Raw genomic sequence first — 16,142 nt, 5'->3', positions numbered from 1 at the left:
ATAAAGTTATGTGAATGTGGTCTTTCTCTATCTCTCTCAAACTATCAACATGTACTATAATCACCTTTCTTGTGATGATGTGAGATGATGGAATGCCTATTTGATATGATGAAGTAAGGCGAATTATGTAGGCATTGTGATGTTGCGTTAGGCTACTATTAGGGTTACCTGAATACAAGCACTTTGATACCAGGGTTGAGAACCACTGACTTAGGTGGTACTAAGTGACTGACAGGCTGGTAATGCATCTGGTATATTTAGTGTGGATAGGGATGATTTGTGTCTGGGGAGGGATGGAGAGGACTCATAATATTTCATCACACTACCCAGAACAGAACAGTGTGCAATATAAAATGTATGGATTATTTATTTCTGGGATTTTCTATTTAATAATTTCGGGCCAAGGTTGACCATGTGTTACTGAAACTAAGGAAAGCAAAACCTTGGATAAAGGGGAATGACATTTGCATATAATGCTATGTGAAAAGCAGAAAACAAAACTACATTGAATAACTACTTTTCAAAAATACATGGAAATGCCCTAACCAGTTTGGCTCAGTGGATAGAGCATCAGCCTGTGGACTGAAGGGTCCCAGGTTCGATTCCGATCAAGGGCATGTACCTTGGTTGCGGGCACATCCCCAGTAGGAGGTGTACAGGAGGCAGCTGATCGATGTTTCTCTCTCATCGATGTTTCTAACTCTCTATCCCTCTCCCTTCCTCTCTGTAAAAAATCAATAAAGTATATTAAAAAAAAAGAAATAATCCCTTGCCTAGTTTTGTTAGTGAAATCATGGGAGTGTTAGTCACTATTTAAAAAAAATACATGGAAATGATAAATGGGACTCTTATTCCATATTCATCATGTTTTTAAAATCTAACATTACATAATGAATGCTTTTCAATATAATTAAATGTTACTTAGAAACATAATTTTTATCTATTTACTTTATTTTTTTATTAAATTTAGTGGGGTGACATAGGTTTCAAGTGTACAATTCTATGACACATCATCTGTATATTGTGTTGTGTGCTCACCACCCAGACTCTCCCTCTGTCACTATTTTCCTCCCTTTACTCTCTTCTTCCCCGCCATTCATCAACAGGATTCCCCCACCCCGCCCCAGAAACATGATTTTTAAGTGCCTACATATTTCATTGTATAAATGTCCTATAATTTAACCTCTATATTGATTCTTTTTTTGTATCATAAAATTGTGGTGAACATCTACTTAAATTTTTGTACCATTCATATGAATGACCAAATATATATTGAGCTTCTATTATGTGTCAGCTACTGTGCTAGGCACAAGAGAGACAGTGGTGAGGAAAAGAGGCACGGTCTCATCCTTCAGGGAGTTAGCAGTCTAATGAGGGAGATTAACTCACATTAATCCACAGATCATAAAATAAAACTGTAAATACATACTATGATAAAAAGGGAAGGCACATGCTACTGACAGCATACACCCACCAGAGACCTGCTCTAGTCTGGGGGTTCATGGAAGGTCTCTTGGAGGAAGTAATATTGGGCTTGAGTGAAAAGTTGGAGCCAGATGAACAATGAAGCTGGACAAGAGCATTCTAGGCAGTGGTGCCAGTGAATGCAAAGGCCCTGTGGGAGGAAACCGCACGGGGCATTTGAGGAACAGTCTGGAGTAGCTGTGGCCCAGAAAGCAAGAGAGGTGGGGGTTGGGCCCTGGAGGCCTCATTGTAGATCTTGATCTTTATCCTAAAATGAAAAGAGATTGAAGGATTGTAAACAGGATGAGCTCTGAACTTGGGAAAGATTCCTCCACCTGCAGTGTGGAGGACAGGCTGAAGTTGGGGTGAGACTGTGAGGAAATTTAACAGTAATCCTGGTGAGAGATGATGGCAGCCTGCACTAGGGAACAGGGAAAGAAGTGAACAAATCTGAGAGATATTTTAGAAGGTAAGATTTGGAGGACTGGCGATGGATTGGTTAAGGAGGGGTGAAGGAGAAGAAGGTGTCAGGATGCTGCCTGGTTTTTGACTTGCTGAACTGGAGGCATTGTCTCTACATCAGGAATACCTGCAAGGAAGCAAGTTTGGAGGAGGGGCTACAATCATGAAGCTGAATTAGACAATCTTTTTTTTTTTTTTTAAATCCTCACCTGAGGATATTTTTTCTATTGATTTTTTAGAGAGAGTGGAAGGGAGGAGGGGGAGAGAGAGAGAGAGAAAGAGAAAGATTGATTAGTTGCCTCCTGCTTGCACCGGGACTGGGGAGGGGGGGAGGATTGAACCTGCAACGGAGGTACCTGCCCTTAGCCAGGAATCAAACCCGAGACCCTGTGGTCCACCGGCCGACAATCTTTTTTTTTCTTTTGTAAAGAACCAATTTTTACAGTCTTGATTTAATTGAAAAAAATTAGGAGTTGTTTAATTTCCACGTCTTAGTGGATTTCCTAATTTTCTTTCTATTATTAATTTCTAACTTCACTCCATTGTGCTCATAAAACACGCTTGTTTCAATTTACTGATTAAAAATGGAAAAAGAAAGACAATTTTTTATTTTGTTTTCCCTTTAATGTTCCAGAACTAGGAAGATTACTGCACAAGGTGACAATAAATAGAAGGATCAAAGTATCACTCCAATGATTAGTTAACTGGTCATAGCGAAGGCAAAACTCTGTAATGGTAGGATCAATCTTGGCCTCATTATCAGGCATCCAGGTACTATTATGTGCGCCCAATGTGATGTAGTACGAAGGACACAGCATCAGTTGTGAAATATTCTTACCAACATGTTTAACCTGAGTCTAACCAACCTTTTAGACGTAACTGCCAGTTTACAGGGAATAGAGGAACAGGGTAATGACATCACAAGGAAACCATCAAACAAATACAGAAAGTGGGATATTCTACTGAAAACGCTGACTTTCTTTAACAACTCAATAGCATTAAAAATAAAGGTGTGTTTGCCTTGCTGGTTTGGCTCAGTTGGTAGAGTGTCGGCCCACAGACTGAAGGGTCCTTGGTTTGATTCTGGTCAAGGACACGTACCTCGGTGTCAGGCCCGCTCCTGAAAATCAATGAAAAAATGTCCCCGGGTGAGGATGAACAAAAGCAAAATAAATTACAGGTGTTTTGGAGACTATTCTAGATTACAACAGGCTCATAAAAATAAAACCAAATGCAATGTGGGGACTTTGTTGGACCATGGTTTGAACACACCAGCTGTAACAAGGTATTTTGGAGGCAGCTGGGGAAATTTTAATATAGTTCAGGTATTAGATTAAGAAATTGTTAATTCTGTTAGGTGTAGTAATGGTCTCTCTCTGATGCATAGCCAGGACTCAGAATCTCAGGGCCAGGCCCGGTGGGACTCAGGCAGCAGACCTGGCAGCACATGACCCTACTTCTCACCTGCTCTATGTCACATTACTCTTCCTGTTGGCATTTTTGGTAAAACTTCAGCTTTAGTCAGTTGTCTTTCACAGCCTCTTCCTCATGTCCCCACACAAAATGTGAGGATGTGAAAAGTCCTGAATTAGTAAATAAGATTTCTTACTTTGCTTTAGAATAGGCTTATTTGTATAGCATATGAGCTAAAGTTCCTGCTACCTTTAAAAACACACACAGTTGTGACGGTTTGAATTAAAAAAAAATTATTGATGAGAGTATGATAGATGTCTCTCCCCCACAACCCCCCCGTTGTTCCCCTTCAGCCAGTTCCTGCCCCTCCCCAAGCCTTCACTATCCTACTGTCTGTGTCCATAGGTAAGATCTTTGGTTAATCTCTTCCTACTCCCCTCTCCCCCATCCCTCTACCCACTTCCCTCTGAGATGTGTCAATCTGTTCTATGCTTCCATGCCTCTGATTCTGTTTTATTCATCAGTTTATTCTGTTCATTAGATTCCTTGTTTGTTTATTTTGATTTTTAGATTCAATTGTTGTTAGATATGTATTTATTGCCATTTTATTGTTCTTTTTTCCCCCTTCCTCTTCTTAAAGAATACCCTTCAACATTTCATGTAATACTGGTTTGGTAGTGATGAACTCCTTTAGCTTTTGTTTGTTTGTGAGGTTCTTTATCTGACCCTCAATTCTAAATGAGAGCTTTGCTGGGTAGAGTAATCTTGGTTGTATGTTCTTGCTATTCATCACTTTGAATATTTCTTGCCACTCTTTTCTGGCCTGCATAGTTTCTGATGAGAAATCAGGTGATGGTGGTATGGGTGTTCCCTTGTAGGTAATTTTTTCTTGCTGCTCTTAAGATTCTCTCTTTGTCTGTAACCTTTGGCATTTTAATTATGATGTGTCTTGGAGGGGTCCACTTTGGATTCATCTTGTTTGGGGTTCTCTGTGCTTCCTGGACTTGTAAGCCTATTTCTTTCAACAGGTTGGGGAAGTTTTCTGTCATTATTTCTTCAAATAGGGTTTCAATATCTTGCTTTCTCTCTTCCCTTTCTGGCACCCCCATAATGGAAATGTTGGTACACTTGAAGTTGTCCCAGAGGCTCTTTACACTATCTTCATATTTTTGGATTGTTTTTTCTTTTTGCTTTCTGGTTGGATGTTTTTTGCTTCCTTATATTCTAAATCGTTGATTTGATTCTTGGAATCTTCTACTCTATTGTTGAATCCCTGTAAATTGTTATTTATTTCAGTTAGTGTATGCTTAATTTCTGACTGGTCCTTTTTCATATCTTTGACATTCTCACTAAGATACTTGAAAGTCTCACTTAAGTCCCTTGAAGCTCTCATTAAGATTCTTTGAGTAACCTTATAACCATTGTTTTGAACTCTGTATATAGTAGTTTGCTTGTGTCCATTTCTTTCACTTTTGACATGTTTCTTTGTCTCCGCATTTTGGCTGCTTCCCTGTGTTTTTTTCTATGTATTAGATAGAGCTACTATGTCTCCTGGAATTGGTTGAGTGGCCTTGTGTATTAGGTATCCTGTAGGGCCCAGTGGCTCAGCCTCCCCAGTTACCTGAGTGAGCACTCTAGGTGCGCCCTTGTGTGGACTGTGTGCACAGTCTTGTAGTTGAGTCTTGACTGCTGTTGGTGTCTCTGGGAGGAGTTGCCCTCCAGGCCAATTGGCTGTGATGACCAGCTGGGACTTCAGTGGGAGAGCAGCTGTGCAGGAGGCGAGACCCACCTGTGAAGCAAGGCAGGCTGGTGCTAGTGCCGGGTCTAGGGCCTTTTATTGATAGGTTTGGAGCACACTGTCACCAGTTGCAGGTTGTTTGAGAGATTTTAGCAAAGTCTGATGCCTAAGCCAGGACAGGTCATTCATATGGAAAAGCCACTGCAAACAGCTTGGGCTGCAAATTGGATGGGGCAGGTTTCTCAGGGAATCCCCAGGGCAGAGCAAACAGTGTGCTCCAGGCTGATGGAGACTCAGATATGACTGCCAGTCAGACCTGAGACAGGGGAGGTCCCAGCACAGGAACAATGACCCTTGCCAGCACCTCTGCCTGGGAGAAAGCCACCCCTGAGTTTCTGCCCTGGTGCCAGACAGTCCAGTTTCTTCTGGTATATGTCTGGGTCTCCAAGAGCAGCTTGGTGCTGGAACTCAGAGAAAGCAAGTCCGAGTACACTCATGCGCTAACATACACACACATAATTTTTACATAGCCTTTTATACCAAAGTGATATTATTTATTTGAAATTCCTCAAACTTCTCTAGCTTGATCATCTGACATAAAGGGAATCAATAAGATCACCATTTGGCTTTGTGAGAAACAAGCAGACTTTCCCTCTATTCATGTGGTATTTCTGAATGGCCATGGGCTGTTTTTACAGCCAGGTTAATGGAATTATGTATTACCTAAGTCAGTGATTTTCAACCTTTTTCATCCTATGGCATACATAAATTAATTACTAAAATTCTGTGGCACTCCAAAAATTTGCCAATCTGATAGGAAAAAAGGTATAATTTTGATTCATTCACACTGAACAGCTATTGTTGTGTTGGCTGTCATTTTTTAAAACTTGACAGCCTAAAAGAAAATAGGTCAGCCTGGCTGGCATGGCTTAGTGGTTGAGTGCCAACCCTTGAACCAGGAGGTCACTGTTTGATTCTTGGTCTGGGCACATGCCCTCCTTTTGGCTTGATCTCCAGTAGGGGGTGTGCAGGTGGTGGCCCATTGATGATTCTCTCTCATCATTGATGTTTCTATCTCTCTCTTTCCCTCTCCCTGAAATCAATAAAAGCATATTTTAAAAAAGAAAAGAGGTTAGTGCCCCTGACAAAATAGTCAAGTATTGCACGTTTTCAAAATTCTTGTGGCACACCGGTTGAAAAATCACTGTTTTAAATAAGTACAGTACTGAACACTTTCCACCTTGTGTTATGGCTATTGACATATTGTTCTTCTATTACCAGCCAATGCCCTTTAGCACAGTTAAGGGTGTTAAACACAGAATGTATTCACTAGATTGTTTTTGAATGAATGAATGAACAAATACATGCAAGCCACACACTTCAACAGTTATTGGCTCTAATGTACCAATAGTTTTTCCCGCAGATGTGTTCTTTGTGCTAAGGACCAGATGAAAAACAAGACTTACAACTCAAGAGTTAAGGTCCTCTCATCCCAGAATTGAACAAAAAGCCATAATAACCCTATTGATTAAGCTACTAGTATATAAACAACTACTTCTTATTCCTCCAAAGTACTGAAAGTTCCCATTTATTCTCCTTTATGTACTCCACTCCCCAAACCATACACACATACTCAGCTAGGATTTTCCTTAAACCTGTTAAATAATGCCTGCCTAAGTTTAACAATCTAGTATAGGATGTCTGGAGCTATATAAGCCATCTACATGTGAAAAGCCTTCCAACTGCCGTGGGAAACAAGTCTGGTTGAATTCTTAAATATAGAAGTCTAGCCTGCCACACCCAACTGGACCAGAGGGAAATTACATGCCCGGCACGCAGGGCTGTGTCTGGCACATACTAAGCATTCAGTAAATGTCTGTTGTACGAGTGACTGAAAGTGTCTGCTTTTCTTTGGCTCCTATTCATAATGTCCACATTTTATATTAGAATTCTCATTTTTGTAGGTACAGATTTGAGTTCCACTGTGTGGGCTAGGGGCAATGCTGTAGATAAGAAAGTAAGAGGAATGTTTGAAAATAGTCCAACTAGAAAAAGAGGAAAGTAAAGAGGTTTACAAAAAAAACCAGAGTTCTTTTACACTAAACTATTATTTTAGGGCTTGAGCTCTGTGCAGGTCAATCAGTTCTCTCCCTTTTTTCTTGTAGGGGAGAGTGTGTACGCAGTCCTCCACACCACAAATTATGCAGTCAAGTTTCCCACATTTGGGGAATTCACAGGGGTCAACATATCAGAGTGCAATGGATAAGCCTCACCCTGGGAAAACCACCTTGGCGATCATGCTATGTCCCCTGCCAGGTGTCAATTCAGTTCTCTTTATCCTGTGGCCATATTATAGTCCCAAACCTGCTTAGTGTTTTGTTAATGTATGCCCTTGAAGAGGAAAGGGAAGGCAAGGCAAGAGGCAAATTCACTACCAATTTTGAGAAAACAAACAAACAAATGAAACTCAAAGCACAGGTCCTACTAAGTAAAAGTAAGTGATTTCAGCTTTGAACACACAGAGCAGAACTTTAATGCACTCAAAGACTGGGAAGGTTATGGGCCTCCCTGATAATTCCCTGACTACCAGTAAAATAAATATCTAGCGATTAAATGAGCAGGATATCCTACTGTAAAATCTGGAAACACAGGACCTCTTAAATCCTCCACAGTGCACATGAAATTTCATTAATTTGTTCAACAACTATTTAATTTAAATGCTTTCTATGCATCAGGAACTATTTAGATGGGGGAGATCCAAGTTAAGGGCTGAAAAGAATGTGAAGCATGAAGAACATTAGGAGATAGTCAGAGGGAAAAGTTGCAAGAAATAATATTGGTAGAAACTTTCTCTCAACCCTATTATGCCCCTTAGAGTATTGGCTATTCTCTCTTCCTTGACAAATAAGCTTCTTGAAAAAAATAGTCTATACCTCTGCCACTGAATAGAATTAAGAATAAGCATTTAGAACCTCTTATGGCAATTTGACATGGCCACAGCATTCAAGCCTGTCATCAGCAGACTTGTCTTGTTGAACAGTATACCAGCTTGGTTGTCATACAAATCTCAGGGAACCTTGCCTCTGCCACAAGTGGCATACTAGTCACACAGCGGGGCTGTTGTTAGTCCACAACAGATTGGAAATTACAGATATCGTGCTTCACCACAAAAGCATACGGACTCCACTTCATCTCCTGTTCAGTCTTCAAACCATTTCAATCTGGCATCTGCCCTCCCCACTCTGCTAAAAATGCCGCTGACCTCCTATGGCCAAGTTTGGTGATTCTTTTTTCCCCTCATCACATGAAACATCTCTGTAGCATTTGACACCCTTTGCTTCTGTAACATTATGGAAGTTGTGTTCCCCAACGTACCTGTCAACTTCTTTCCAGGCGTCTCTTCTGCCTACTCCTTGGCCTATTTCTCTTCTCATGCTACACTCATACAGATTATTGCTGGACAATTTTATTGATTGATGTTCCATGGCTTCAACTATATACTGTTGACTTCTAAATTTCTATTTCCGGTGTTATAAACTTGATGGTACACTAATGTGCTTAGAAGATTTATAAAAGAAACCCAGCTTAAGCTAAAAAGGCAAGATAAACAGAGAATCATTTATAATTTTCAAAATTATACATTATTTAGCCCCAGAAACCTTTTTTATTGTTGTTGTTAATCCCCATCTGAGGATATTTTTTCCATTGATTTTTAGAGAGAGAGTAAGACGGAAGGAGGGAGGGTTGAAAGTAGAGAGAGAAACAGCAATGTGAGGGAGACACATAGATTGATTGCCTCCTGCATGACTGGAAATCAAACCTGAGAACCTTTGAGCCGTGGGCCAATGCTCTAACCATTTAAGAACATCAGCCAGAACCCAGAAACCATTTAAAAAACATCTTTATTGTTGAGAGTATTACAGATGTCCCCCTTTTTCACCCCCATTGCCCCCTCCATCTGGTTCCTGCCCCGCCCCAGGTCTTCACCACCCTATTGTTTGGGTCCATAGGTAATGCATATCTACTTATATAAAAACCCTGGGTGTAACATCACATCCCGAAGCTCAACCAACTGGAAGGAAGTCAGTCCTGCAGGGGTCGTCTTGGAAACGGCTGTGCCCTCCCCCAGCTGTTTCTTGGAGGGCGAGGTTTCAGGCAGGAACCCGCCCTCAGAGCAGAGCATGGAAGTACTGAGTCCTGGGTTGCCTTGCCAAAGGCTGCGCCCTCCCTGAGCTGTTTCCCTCAAGGCCTGAGGGAAGAACCCACCCTCGGAGCCCCAGGAGCGCCCAGCAGCAGTCAGTCCTGGGTTGCTGAGGCAGAGGCCACAGCATGGTAGAACTCTGGGTCTGGCCCAACAGGGGGCATGGCCGGCCTTCAAACCAGATCCTGACAGTAGGGAGGAGGCAGTCCCATTCCTCACAGAATCCGCTGTTGGATAGCTTGCTGTCAGTGGCCTGCCAGCCAGGAACCCCATTCACCTGCACCCCAGACCCTGACAGGAGGGAGGAGGGAGCCCCATTCCTCATGGAATTGACAGGTGGCCAGCTTGCTGTTAGGGGCCTGCCAGCTAGGAATCCTATTCACCTGCATATCTGTATAAAGTTTTAATACATTATATTAGAGGTCGTGGTGGTACTGTTTTACCCACAGCGTCTACAGGAATTGCTGCAAATTTACTTCTCGGTGGAAGCACCTTTCATTCCCAATATAAATTACCGATTCCATTAAACAAAACTTCAATTTCTAGACTCAATATAAAGAGTGAAGTTGCTAAAACTATTAAAAAGGCCCAACTTCTCATTACTGATGAATGTACCATGGCATCTAGTCATGCTATAAACGCCATAGACGGATTACTATGAGAAATTATGAGTCTGAATGTTGTATTTGGTGGGAAAGTTCTCCTTGGAGGGGACTTTCGACAATGTCTCAGTATTGTACTGCATGCTATGTGATTGGCCATAGTACAAAGAGTTTAAAGTACTGTAATGTTTGGGGATGTTTCAGAAAGTTGTCTCTTACAACAAATATGAGATCAAAGGATTCTGCTTATAGTGGATGGTTAGTAAAACTTGGAGATGGCAAACTTGATAGCAGTTTTCATTTAGGAATGGATATTATTGAAATCCCCTGTGAAATGATTTGTAATGGATCTATTATTGACGCTACCTTTGGAAATACGATATCTATAGATAATATTAAAAATATATCTAAACGTGCAATTCTTTGTCCAAAAAACGAGCATGTTCAAAAATTAAATGAAGAAATTTTGGATATACTCGATGGAGATTTTCTTTCTTTTTTTTTTTTTTAAATATATTTTATTGATTTTTTTTTTACAGAGAAGAAGGGAGAGGGATAGAGAGTTAGAAACATCGATGAGAGAGAAACATCGATCAGCTGCCTCCTGCACGCCCCCCACTGGGGATGTGCCCGCAACCAAGGTACATGCCCCTGACTGGAATCGAACCCGGGACCCTTCAATCCGCACGCCAACGCTCTAGCCACTGAGCCAAACCGGTTCGGCTCGATGGAGATTTTCACACATATTTGAGTAATGATTCCATTGATTCCAGAGATGATGCTGAAAAGGAAAAATTTCCCATAGAATTTCTTAATAGTATTAATAGTAATAATTTCTTAATAGCATTCCTTTGGGAATTCCGTGTCATAAATTAAAATTGAAAGTGGGTGCAATCATCATGCTATTGAGAAATCTCAATAGTAAATGGGGTCTTTGTAGTGGTACCAGATTTATTATCAAAAGATTATGACCTAACATTATTGAAGCTGAAGTATTAACAGGATCTGCTGAGGGAGAGTTTGTTCTGATTCCAAGAATTAATTTGTCCCCATCTGACACTGGCCTCCCATTTAAATTGATTCGATGACGGTTTCTCGTGATGCCAGCATTTGTGATGACTATTAATAAATCACAAGGACAAATGCTAGACAGAGTAGGCATATTCCTACCTGAACCCGTTTTCGTACATGGTAAGTTATATATTGCTTTCTCTCGAGTTTGAAGAGCATGTGATGTTACAGTTAAAATTCTAAATACTTCATCACAAGGGAAATTAGTCAAGCACTCTGAAAGTGTTTTCACTCTTAATGTGGTGTACAGGGAGATATTAGAATAAGTTTAATCACTTTATCAGTCATTGTTTGCATCACTGTTGTTTTCATATCATGTTTTTGTTGTTTTCATATCATGTTTTTGTCATTTTTATATCATGCCTCTGTTGTTGTTATATCCTTTTGTTACTGTTTATTTATTAATAAATATATGTATTATTTTCATGTACATTTTACTAATTTCCTTCCATCTCTCACACTTCTATAATAGAGAAAGGGCAAATAGCAATATTAAAATATCTCTGCTAATTAATTCCCTTTTAATGTGCATGAATTTTGTGCACTGGGCTACTAGTATGCATATAATAAAAGCATAATATGCTAACTAGACCAGACGACCTTCCGGATGAAGCCAGGGTTGTTAGGGAAGCCCAGGTCCGGGGTGCCGGCAGCTGGAGGGAAGCCAGTGCTGGCAGCCAGGGGAATGAAGCCCTACTCTTGCATGACTTCATGCATTGGGCCTCTAGTATGCATATAATTATTTGGTTAATCTCTTCCTGACCTCTTCCTCTCCCCTTGCCTCTGAGGTTTGTCGGTCTGTTCCATATTTGCGTGCCATCTGGTTCAATTTTATTCATCAGTTCATTTTGTTCATTCGATTTCTTGTTTGTTTATTTTGATTTTTAGATTCAATTGTTGATAGATATGCATTTATTGCCAGTTCATTATTCTCCTCCTCCTCCTTCTTCTAATTCTTCTTCTTCTTCTTCTTCTTCTTCTTCTTCTTCTTCTTCTTCTTCTTCTTCTTCTTCTTCTTCTTCTTCTTCTTCTTCTTCTTCTTTTTCTTCTTCTTCTTCTTCTAATTCTTCTTATTCTAATTCTTCTTATTCTTCTCCTTCTCCTCCTCCTTCTTCTCCTTCTTCTTCTTCTTCTTCTTCTTCTTCTTCTTCTTCTTCTTCTTCTTCTTCTTCTTCTTCTTCTTCTTCTTCTTCTTCTTCCTCTTCTTCTTCTTCTTCTTCTTCTTCATGATAGCTTTGCTGGGTAGAGTAATCTTGGTCATATGTCCTTGTTTTTCATTACTTCAAGTATTTCTTGCCACTTCCTTCTGGCCTGCAAAATTTTTGTTGAGAAATCAGGTGGCAGTAGTATGGGTGCTCTCTTATAGGTAACTAACTGGTTTTCTCTAGCTGCTTTAAAAAACAACTACATATATATTATTTCAGAGTTGAAGGGAGAAGGAGATAGAACCATCAATGATGAGAGAGAATCATTGATCAGCTGCCTCCTGCATGCTCCCTATTGGGGATTGAGCCCCCAACCTGGGAATTCTTGACCAAAATTGAACCTGAGACCCTTCAGTCTGCAGGTTGATGCTCTATCATCAATAAATTAACAGCCTAGCCAGTGTCGCTCAATGGTTGAATGTTGATTTATGCACCAGGAGGTCACGGTTCAATTCCTGGTGAGAGCACATGCCTGAATTGTGGGCTTGATCCCCAGTGTGGGGTGTGCAGGAGGCAGCTTATTAATGATTCTCTCTCATCATTGATGTTTCTATCTCTCTCTCCTTCCTTCCTCTCTGAAACCAATAAAACAAAACAAAACACAAATCAACAAGTGACAAGTGCTGGCAAAGATGTGGAGAAAAGGGAACCCTAGTACACTGCTGGTAGGAATGCAGACTGGTGTAGCCAGAGTGGAAAACAGTATGGAGTTTCTTCAAAAAATTAAAAATGGAACTCCCATTTGACCCAGTGATCCCACTTCTAGGACTATATCCTAAGAAACCTGAAACACTAATAGGAAATACTGTATGTACCCCTATGTTAATAGCAGTGCAATTTACAATAGCTAAGATTTGGAAACAGCCCAGGTGCCCATTAGCAGATGAGTGGATAAAAAAAGCTGTGGTACATTTATACCATGGACTACTATGCAGCAGAAAAAATAAGGCTCACTTACCCTTTGAGACAGCATGAAGGGACTTAGAGAGTATTATGCTAAACGAAATAAGCCAGTCAGAGAAAGACAAGTACCACATGATTTCACTCATATGTGAAATCTAATGAACAAAATAAACTGATGAACAAAATAGATCCAGAGACATAGAACCATGAACAGACTATGAATTTCAGACAGAAGGTGGGGGCAGAGTGGTGGGGAAGGAGAGATTATCTGGGGAACTTATATGCATATATGCATAGCCCATGGACATAGACAATAGAGTGGCAAAGGCTTGGGAGGGGTGGGTATGGGAAGGAGGGGGTCAATAGGGAAAAATAAACAGATAAAGCAGACAGCTGTAATACTTTCTTTTATATATATATATATATATATATATATATATATATATATATATATAATTGATTTTTTACAGAGAGGAAGGGAGAGGGATAGAGAGTTAGAAACATCAATGAGAGAGAAACATCGATCAGCTGCCTCCTGCACACCCCCTACTGGGGATGTGCCTGCAACCAAGGTACATGCCCTTGACCGGAATCGAATCTGGGACCCTTGAGTCTGCAGGCTGACACTCTATCCACTGAGCCAAACTGGTTAGGGCAACAGCTGTAATACTTTCAACAATAAAGATAAATTAAAAAGAAAAGATCCTGGAGCATAATTATAACCATTGTTTTGAACTCTGTATCTAGTAGTTTTCTTGCTTCCATTTCATTTAGTTCTTTTTCTGGAGAGTTCTTCTGTTCTTTTATTTCTGACATGTTTCTTTGTCTCCACATTTTGGCTGCTTCCCTGTGTTCATTTCTATGTATTAGGTAGAGCTCCTCTGTCTCCTGGAATTGGTAGAGTGGCCTTGTGTAGAAGGCTCCTATAGGGCCCAGTGGCTCAGCTTCCCTAGTCACCTGAGTTGGGCACTCTAGATGTGCCCTTGTGTGGGCTGTGTACACTATCTTGTTGTAGTTGAGCCTTGATTGTTGGTGTCACTGGAAGGAACTGACCCCCAGACCAACTGGCTGTGTGGACCAGCTGTGACTACAGCAGAAGAACTGCTGTGCAGGAGATACCCCTATGGAGCAGGACTTCCTTCAGTGGTGCTTTGGTGCTCACTGAGTCTACCCCTTGAGTGTGTTGCTTGTGGATATGTTGTTGTAATCTGGCATAGTCTGAAGCTGTCTACCAGGTGCACTGGCTCTGGGGCCCCCCTGGAGGTGCAAAGTCAGCCATTGCCTGTGCCCTGCCTGGGGCTCCCATCAGGAGCTACAAAGTGATCTGCAGATGGCTACTACTGTGTGGGCTCGGGAGTGCCTACGAGAAGCCAAGCTGTGAAGCAAGGCAGGCTCCTGCTAGTTCTAGGCCTGGGGTCTGTTATTGAGTGGTAGGGGGCATGCTGATGCCAGCTCCTGCTTGTTTGAGAGATTTTAGGAAAGTCTGAAGCCTGAGCCAAGACAGGCCATTTATATGGAAAAGCTGCTGCAAACAGCTTGGGTGGGGCTGCAAATTGGATGGGGCCGGGTTTTAGAGAATCACTAGGCGGAAGTGAACAGTGTGAGCCAGGTTGATGGAGACGCAGATATGGTGCCTGCCAGTCAGCTCTGCGATGGGGAAGGTCTCAGCATAGGAACAATGACCCCTGCAAGTCCCGCCCCCCCCCCCCCCCTATTTAGGAGAAAGCCACTTAGTTCTTGCTCTGATGCCAGACAATCCAGTTCCTCCCTGTATATCCTGGATTCCCCAAGCCACTGCCCCAGGGCTGGAGCTCAGAAGTAAGTCTGTGCACCGGCCCTTTAAGAGGGACTGCCTGGGTCGCCAGCAGCCTCCTTGTCACTCAGCTGCAATCCTCACTGGTTTTTACAGCCCAAAGTTATAGGGACTCCTCCTCCTGGCACCAAAACTCTGGGCTGTGAGCCTGGTGTGGGGCTGGGACCCCTTTTTCTCACCGGAGGCCTCCACAGCTTAGATATCCCTCCTGATTAAAAAAATGCCACATGTGGGTGTCTAACCAGCTCGCTCTGCACCCTGTCCCTCCTATCAGTCTCAGTGTTCTTTCTTTTTTACTTCTCTAGTTGTAGGGCCTTCCATTACGGCAGATTTCAGGCGGTTCTGAATGATGGTTGTTCTGTATTTTAGTTATAATTTTGATGTGGTTGTGGGAGGTGTGGAATACTGCGTTTACCTATGCTGCCATCTTGGTTTTCTCGCCCAGAAACCATTTTTATTCCAAATGAAATCTTATATACAAAACAAAATAAAAACAGCTTCTTTGAAACGGATCTTTTACTTACCAGGGCTTCTCAGGTAATTGCTAAACTGATTATGGATCCTTAGAAATATTTCAGGGAACCCATGAAAACAGGTATACTCAGTGAAGAAAGAATCTCATGTCAAAAAATAATTCTATATTTGAAGGGAAAATGTCTTGACTTTTAAAAAACATTCATTTTCTCTAAGTTCTATTTAAAACTGTCTTCTAGGAAATATTTTCCTTTGATCCTTCAGTTTTCCTGCATCCCCATAGTGCTTTTTCAGTTGCTTGTCACTGAATATTTATTAGTTCACAGGTCTATTTTGTCTCACCAAGTGGATTATAAAAGTGCCCTTGAGAAACTTATTTCTCAGGATGGCTAGAATAGTGTTCTACAAATAGACACTCAATAAATGCTTCCTGATGAGTGTAGGACTTTTCAGAAAAGTAAATTTATTTACCATAACAGCAACATTAAAAATTAATAAGGCTAAGTAATTTTTTTTCAAGGTGGTGAAAAAAGAGGAATCTTTGATTCTGGATAGTACTTGTGAAAGGAATTAAGACATGTTTATAAATAGCTTTTATTTACTAGTAGGAATTAAAAATCTTTTTAAATAGAAAGTGATCTTTCAGATGACCTGAAAATTCCAATTTCTATCACCAGCAGAGTGGTCAGGCTTTCTCTAATGAGCAGATTCCTTCTAAAATATTTGATCCAGGAATTTAGCCATGGCTTATATGTGGATAGACAAGATTTTTACGACAAAAGCTCACACAGAATAA

At 41.1% G+C, this 16,142-nt stretch overlaps 1 protein-coding gene and 1 non-coding gene across 3 annotated transcripts in view; both read right to left on the bottom strand.

Moving 5' to 3' along the window:
* The window catches only part of CFL2 (cofilin 2), a 41,641-nt gene that overhangs the window by 12,732 nt on the left and 12,767 nt on the right, over positions 1-16,142 (bottom strand). The gene's annotated exons all lie outside the window — the stretch shown is intronic.
* Positions 7,240-7,401, bottom strand: LOC111824370. The gene has a single exon (XR_002827461.1). It is a non-coding gene; the product is annotated as a U1 spliceosomal RNA (small nuclear RNA).

Source organism: Myotis lucifugus, unplaced genomic scaffold (assembly GCF_000147115.1).
Source record: "Myotis lucifugus unplaced genomic scaffold, Myoluc2.0 scaffold_1289, whole genome shotgun sequence".
NCBI lineage: Eukaryota > Metazoa > Chordata > Mammalia > Chiroptera > Vespertilionidae > Myotis > Myotis lucifugus.
Note: the sequence above shows the minus strand (reverse complement) of the source record. Positions and strands in the feature narration are given on the sequence as shown.